The sequence below is a fragment of the Teleopsis dalmanni genome, chromosome 1 (genome assembly GCF_002237135.1).
Source record: "Teleopsis dalmanni isolate 2A chromosome 1, ASM223713v2, whole genome shotgun sequence".
Classification (NCBI taxonomy): domain Eukaryota; kingdom Metazoa; phylum Arthropoda; class Insecta; order Diptera; family Diopsidae; genus Teleopsis; species Teleopsis dalmanni.
The window spans coordinates 20,440,467-20,447,010 of NC_051846.1; the positions used below are offsets into that span (position 1 = coordinate 20,440,467).

Below are 6,544 nucleotides of genomic sequence, written 5' to 3' on the forward strand. Positions count from 1 at the left end.
TATATTTTATATTTTATTGCAATAAATAATAATATTCACCTTAACTACTTTACTAATCAATAAAAATTTACCATAATAGAATTTGCCATAATTAGTAAAGAAATTGAAAAGCAATTGCAAATAGAATATTGAGTTCTTTTAGTAAAAAAAGGAAAGTCTCAAGACTTTATATAGCAGCTTTACTTAATTTATATTTAACTCTATATAACATTACAGAAAACGCACCAGTCAGCTTCATCAATTAAAGCGTAACCTGCTTGCCACTACGGTCACTGTGTATAGTACTAGAAAGATATGCTATGAGACTGAGTCGACCCTATACGGATTTTTGTCGATGTTGCGATTATGCGGAGATTCATCATTGGCTAGGAGAAGCTTCAAAAACTTTAACGCCGCTTTCTTTAACGACCTGACAGAACTAACATACTGCGCAAATAGAGATTTGGTCAAGTCTGTAGATTTTTCAGGTTGGTTTACTTTTACTTGATTAAGGAAATCGTAGTCTTTTCGGTAATTATTCTGTTCTGCGTATGACGAACATTTTTTAACATTTTAGCCCAAACGATTCAGCCGTTTTTAGTTTATGTACTTAACAAACAAAAACTAATTCATTTCATTGTACCTCCAGTTCAAAAAGTACCCGGATTTTGTAAATAAAACACAAATTTAAATTTTATTCCAAATTTATTTTATCTCCTTCAAAATATGCTCCTTCTGAAACGATACACATATGCCAACGCTTAACCCAATCTTCCATACATTTTTCGTAGGCCCGTGAAGGTATGGCTTTTAGTTCCTTCAGCGAATTCTCTTTTACCGATTCAATCGACTCAAAATGCTTACTATGAAGGGGCAATTTGAGTTTCAGGAATAGGAAAAAGTCACATGGATCCAGATTTGACTAATATGGTGCCTGAGCGATGACAGTGGTGCAGTGTTTGGTCAAAAAATCGCGTACAAAAATTTTCCGTAGTAAAAATCGCTAAATGCACTTGAGGTAATCTCACATTAACAGCTGCTGTAAACCAACTAATTGACAGATGGTGCTCAAATTTGTACCATATGTCAAGAAAGAGTGCACCAACAAAACAAAAAAAAGGTCTATTACTTAAGGAGTAGTTAACAAACAACAAAATCCGGATACTTTTTGAGAGGAAGGTATACATTCCTAATAAAAAATTATATTAATTGTTTTCAAAATGTATGAACTTTTAATAATATCTAACAATAAAAGAGACAATAAATATTTGAGAAACATCTATTATGATAATATAAAGTCAAAAAGGACCTTTAATTGAGGAGACTGCAAGAACCGCATGCCATATTTTAACATTTTTACATCTCTTTATCTTAACGAAATTTGATATATAATTTAAGACAGTATAAAAATATTAATTAAAATTTTTTAACAAAGCTATCAATAATATAGTAACATAAATAATAATTATAGTTAATAACATAAACTGCGAACCCACCTCTAAATTATGCGGCTTCCAAGCATTTACTAGCGCTTATCTGAAAATTATAAAAAATAATTCATAATTAGTATAACAACTTAAAAACAATATTTTTCAAAATAATGATATAAACAAATATGTTTTATTTTTTTTTTGTTTTGTTTATATAAAAATCATATTATTTATCAGTTTTTAATAATCATGTAATTTCAAAAGTTTAATAAATTTTACGGAAATTGAGTGCTTAGTGGCGTTTAATAGCATTTCATTCCCATGACAGAAGTAGTCAGAAGTAGTAGTCACACCCAACAACTTAAGCCTGCAATTATATGCAATCTGCTATTGAATTTAAATAGAACTGCAAATAAAAGATTAATAATTTTGCAACAATGTATATTGAATGGACTTGTCTAGTGCAGACGGCACAGACAGACGTTATCAAAATTTGCTCAATTTAAAATCAAATTGTCTGGTCAGTTTTACGTTTGCAATTCCATAATTCAGTGCAAACAAAAAATAAATTAAAATTAATTGCTCGTAGTAATTTCAATAATTCATTATCAATAAAACTGAGCTATTACAGTTTATGATTGACTAATGTTCAGATAATTGCGGCTATTATGTTTATCACTTGAAAAACTATCTGAAATGGCGGTCATAAATTATGCTTTATTTTTTTTAAAGCCCAGCAATTGAAAGAGATTAGAGGCAATGCTCGCTTTTTGTTTGATTTGTAAATGTCAGCGATAAGTATAGTGGAGCCTTGAATTTTTATAGAAGCTCTAGTTTTTTTTTTATCTATTAGAAATATTAATTCCACTATTTTTTGTTTTACAAGATAGTTTTGATGCATTTATATAATGAAGCATAAATGAAGTAAGACTGTTTTAAGTAGGTCTCATTCCAGATATTAGGTAAAGCAAGGTAAATACAGTGGAAACTGTTTTTTACGGTCATTTATCGCTAGTCAAGTTTTGCTTTTACAAGAGAGGTATTAGGGCAGGTAACCCTCTCAATTGAGAGGGATATTTCTATTTGATCTTAGAAAAGTTATTCACCAAAGTGAGACACTCGTTAAAAGGTTTTGGACAAGCTTAAACATAGACAAAACAGGTGCTCTCCGATGTCACCTCCTTGAGTGCCAGTAGACACGTACTATATTGGATATATTGGATAGAGTAGATTGGGCTTAGCGCTATGCCGTTCAATAGTTCAGTGTTCAGAACGTATTGATATTATATTAAACATTTCTGGTTTTTTTCATGTACTAAGTCCGTGGTTATATATTTGAGGTATAAGAATAGTTCTTGACCTGGCTGTTAAAGAAATATAAACCCAATTCCAATTTGCGTGTCGCAAAAAATTAAAATACATTGCTAAATGAATATGACCGCCGCGAATCACGACGTCCGACCTGTTGTTGCTTTGCGAGTTGACCGACGACTACTTTTTCCTCGTTGTCGTTTCGGTATATTTCATACCGTTCCTTCGTAACAGTATGATCTTCATTCACACTATTTACTAAGAAAGTTATCCTTTAATAAACGATATTTGTACAGTCAAAAATTGAAACATCTTATAAATGCAGCAACTCATAAGTGTTGGTGTTCCACAATGAAGTATCTTGGGACGCATTCTACACATACTGTTAATAGTTGTTATGTGTGTCTTAAGTAATGCAACTGCAGCAACATATTCCGATAACACCTTTATTATAGTATCTGACTTGATCAAACTTGAGACCCTATGCTCTACGAGAAGTTAACGGAACCAAGAAGAAGTAGAAAAAGAATATAGCTAATCAAAATCGCAAAAATCTCATTATCTACAATAAAGCCTAAGCTCAGTTTGGAAAATAACTTATCTTCTTCTTTTCTTATTTGGCACTACAGTCCAGTATGAACTTTGGCCTTCCTCACGATCTGCCTCCATCTGTCCCTATCTTCTGCTACTCTCGAAAAACAACCTATAGTCCTAATAAAGCTTTTGTGAAGATATGACTTATCATTGTATAACATTATAGGTAGTTGGAATAGTCACAGTTCTTATTCAAAAACAGTGTAAACTAATATTAATGCTTCTATTTATAGTGAGATACTTTAACAGATATTTTACTAATATAGTCTCATTTGTAAGATCATATCTTTCTTCAAGAAATTCTGTAGGGTTTTAGTTGATGTAAATAACTTTAGAATGATAAAAATAAATTTAAAAAAATTTTTAAGCTCTGGAAAATTTTTCAAAGACTCACACAAAAATTTACAATATTTACTTTTATTGGATTAATAAATTTGATATGTAAAATAGATTTTGTAATTTGAGATAAACTCGGCCTATCAAGTATCTGTAGAGAACCTTAAAGGTGTGAAGTTTTGTGCACGAAAATTAACGAGTTTCAATGAAAACTTTGATTTGAAAAATAAGTACAAAAAACCAAAAAACATCCAGCAACCAAAAAAGATTATGTTTAAGGCGAGCTTAAATAAAATTAAGTTTGGCCTAAAAGTAAAGTTACAAATAAAAAAAAAATTTATACCATAAAAAATAGATTAATTTGGCTAAACACAGATGTAATACGATCGCGCTACAAAATTGAAAAATGAAAAATGAATTGAATGTTAAGTAGATTTTGTAGATTTTGTAGATTTCTGTAGCCGTTCTCTTTACTTTGTAAGGCAGTGACATCATATTTTGCATTTGCATACGCGTATCTGGTATCTTTGGAAGTGTCTGTAGTGGAGTATACAATTACAAATTAAATGTCAATGAAAAGATACTAAAAACAGAATCATTTTCTAGTGCAAATGTTTACATCATTCATTGAGATTAAGTGTAATTTATTTGCTAACGAATGTTAAGGCAAATGTAAATACGCCAACCAGCGAACGTATGCGTTGCTCATAAAAGTATCTTGCGAAATTGTCAGATACTTCGATGTTTCAATGTAAAAATGCTGCCACTGACAGATGCAACTTGAAAATATCAATTTTTATTTTAGTGTTTTTTTTTTGTTTTGTTTAGTATTTCATTTAATATTTTATGAGATAAAGAAGAAAACATTTTCACAGTACATATTTGCGATTATGCCATTGTGGCTTTTGTATTCTGTTTTTTTTTAGAGAAAAAGTATTTCGTTTTGCGTATCTTAACGTTTATGACTATTTGCATTAAAATAAAAAAATATAAAATAAAATCTAAATAAACCGAAAATGCGTTATTTAGCTATTTGTAGTTGTTAGTGAGAAATTGCAACTAAGATTTTTTTTTTAATTATCACTTTTAGTTGAAGTTTTTGCCTCGTAAATGTGATGTACTTCAGTCGCCAAAATTTGTTAATAAATTTTTTTTAAATCTGTAAGATTTTACTAATTTGTTTGGTTTATTGGCAGCCGAATATTTTTATGACCAGTTCTTCATTTTTAATTTTGTTTTTAAATCGCAAATTGAAAACCAGCCCATTTTTCCATATTTCTGCCAAATGTAATTTGGTTTTATTGACAATGCGTTAAGGCTGCAAAACATGTTGGAAATTAATTCAAAAAAAAAATATGGACTCGCAAAATTTGTTTAATAAATTATTAAATAAATTTATAGGTCAGAGCGTTGTCATGAGTTAAATTTACGCAGCTGCTGTGCTTAGCGTCTTAATTGCTTTCAAGTACGCCTCACCGAAAATTCTGAATTTAAAATTTTTATGCTGAAAGTTGTTTTAATTCATTTTATGTGTCTCCCAACCATAAATTTAATTTTTTTTATTCCAAATTGGCAATTTAATGAAGCATTTGACTACTATTAAAATTTAATATTCATTTTCGAGCATCATCAAATTATATATTAATAACATTCATATTAACAAATATTTCCATAAATAAAAATTTATGTGAAATCCAATGAAAGAATAAAATATTGATAATACCACTATATACATAAATAATATTATCACAAAGTGTTTAATATATAAAAAAACTATAAGTTCAGCAGCGATTTCTGTACCATTAATAAAATCAAATACATATGATGAGTTTGAATTTCAAATACATATATATAATAGTGAGTACTCCATATCAAACATGAAATTTATTATACCATAAAGTGTGGGTTCCTTGCAAAAAATCAAATCAATCATAAACATTGACATAAATCCATAAACACTTTTTTTTTGTAATTACATGAAATCAAACAGCATTTTAAGGAATGCTGCTATTCACAATCTCTGACAAAACAAGGGAGTTTCACTTAAATCGTGCCCACTGAGTGGTTATCGGTTAACATGCTTGCAACTAACTCAGCTAAAACCTGGATGTGAGTAATTGCCATATTTAACTATATTCAAGATGAGAGTAGAAATCTTGCCACTTAACTCTTTAAGTTAAGTCCAGTTGGAAAGAGTTTGAGAGCGATACATTTTAGGCTATCTAAACTATTTTAGAAGTACTAAAAAAAAAAAAGGTTTTCGGGAAAGACAATCCTCTCTTGAGACGATTTTGAAGATACACTGAATAGCTACAGTGTATCTATAGAAGGTATATAGTATATATACTATATATAGTATATATTCTATGGTTTAGATATGTCATAGAAGAGTTAATATATACACATTTTTTTTTATTTAACAATATGTCTTTATTGAAACGCTTTAAATTAAAGCTTAACAATAAATTTTGGAATCTTAAAGACTAATAACATTATATTACAAATTATTTTATATAAACATACTATAATGAAATGTATAATAATTTGAAAATTATTTTAAGGGGCCTCTGAATAATTAGCTAGGGCTTATTTACCAGATATCACGGCGTATAAGTTGAATTAATCAGGGTGATCATTAGGAAAGCAAGATGGAGTGTGATATTAGCGAGAGGTCTAGCCAGCGGATTCAAATGGTTTTCAAAATCAAAATTATGAATGCAACGAAATTATAATAAATTAAATTAAAGTTAAATTAAATTAAAGCATAGCATCAGCAAAAGAATAACAACGTATCGTAAAATATATACATTGTGACCGAAAAGTTTCCGGAAATTTTAAATAAAACGCAAAATTCTTAATCTTCATCAATATTTATTTTATCTCCTTCAAAATAT

The 6,544-nt window shown here is 29.3% G+C and overlaps 1 protein-coding gene across 2 annotated transcripts in view; it reads right to left on the reverse strand.

Moving 5' to 3' along the window:
• Nucleotides 1–1,516, reverse strand: part of LOC119668724 (trichohyalin-like) — a gene marked incomplete at its 3' end in the record, with an annotated part of 281,901 nt that extends 280,385 nt beyond the window's left edge. For both annotated transcript variants that reach the window (XM_038078328.1, XM_038078326.1), the window contains 1 exon segment: nucleotides 1,476–1,516.
• Between the last annotated feature and the right edge of the window lie 5,028 nt (nucleotides 1,517–6,544).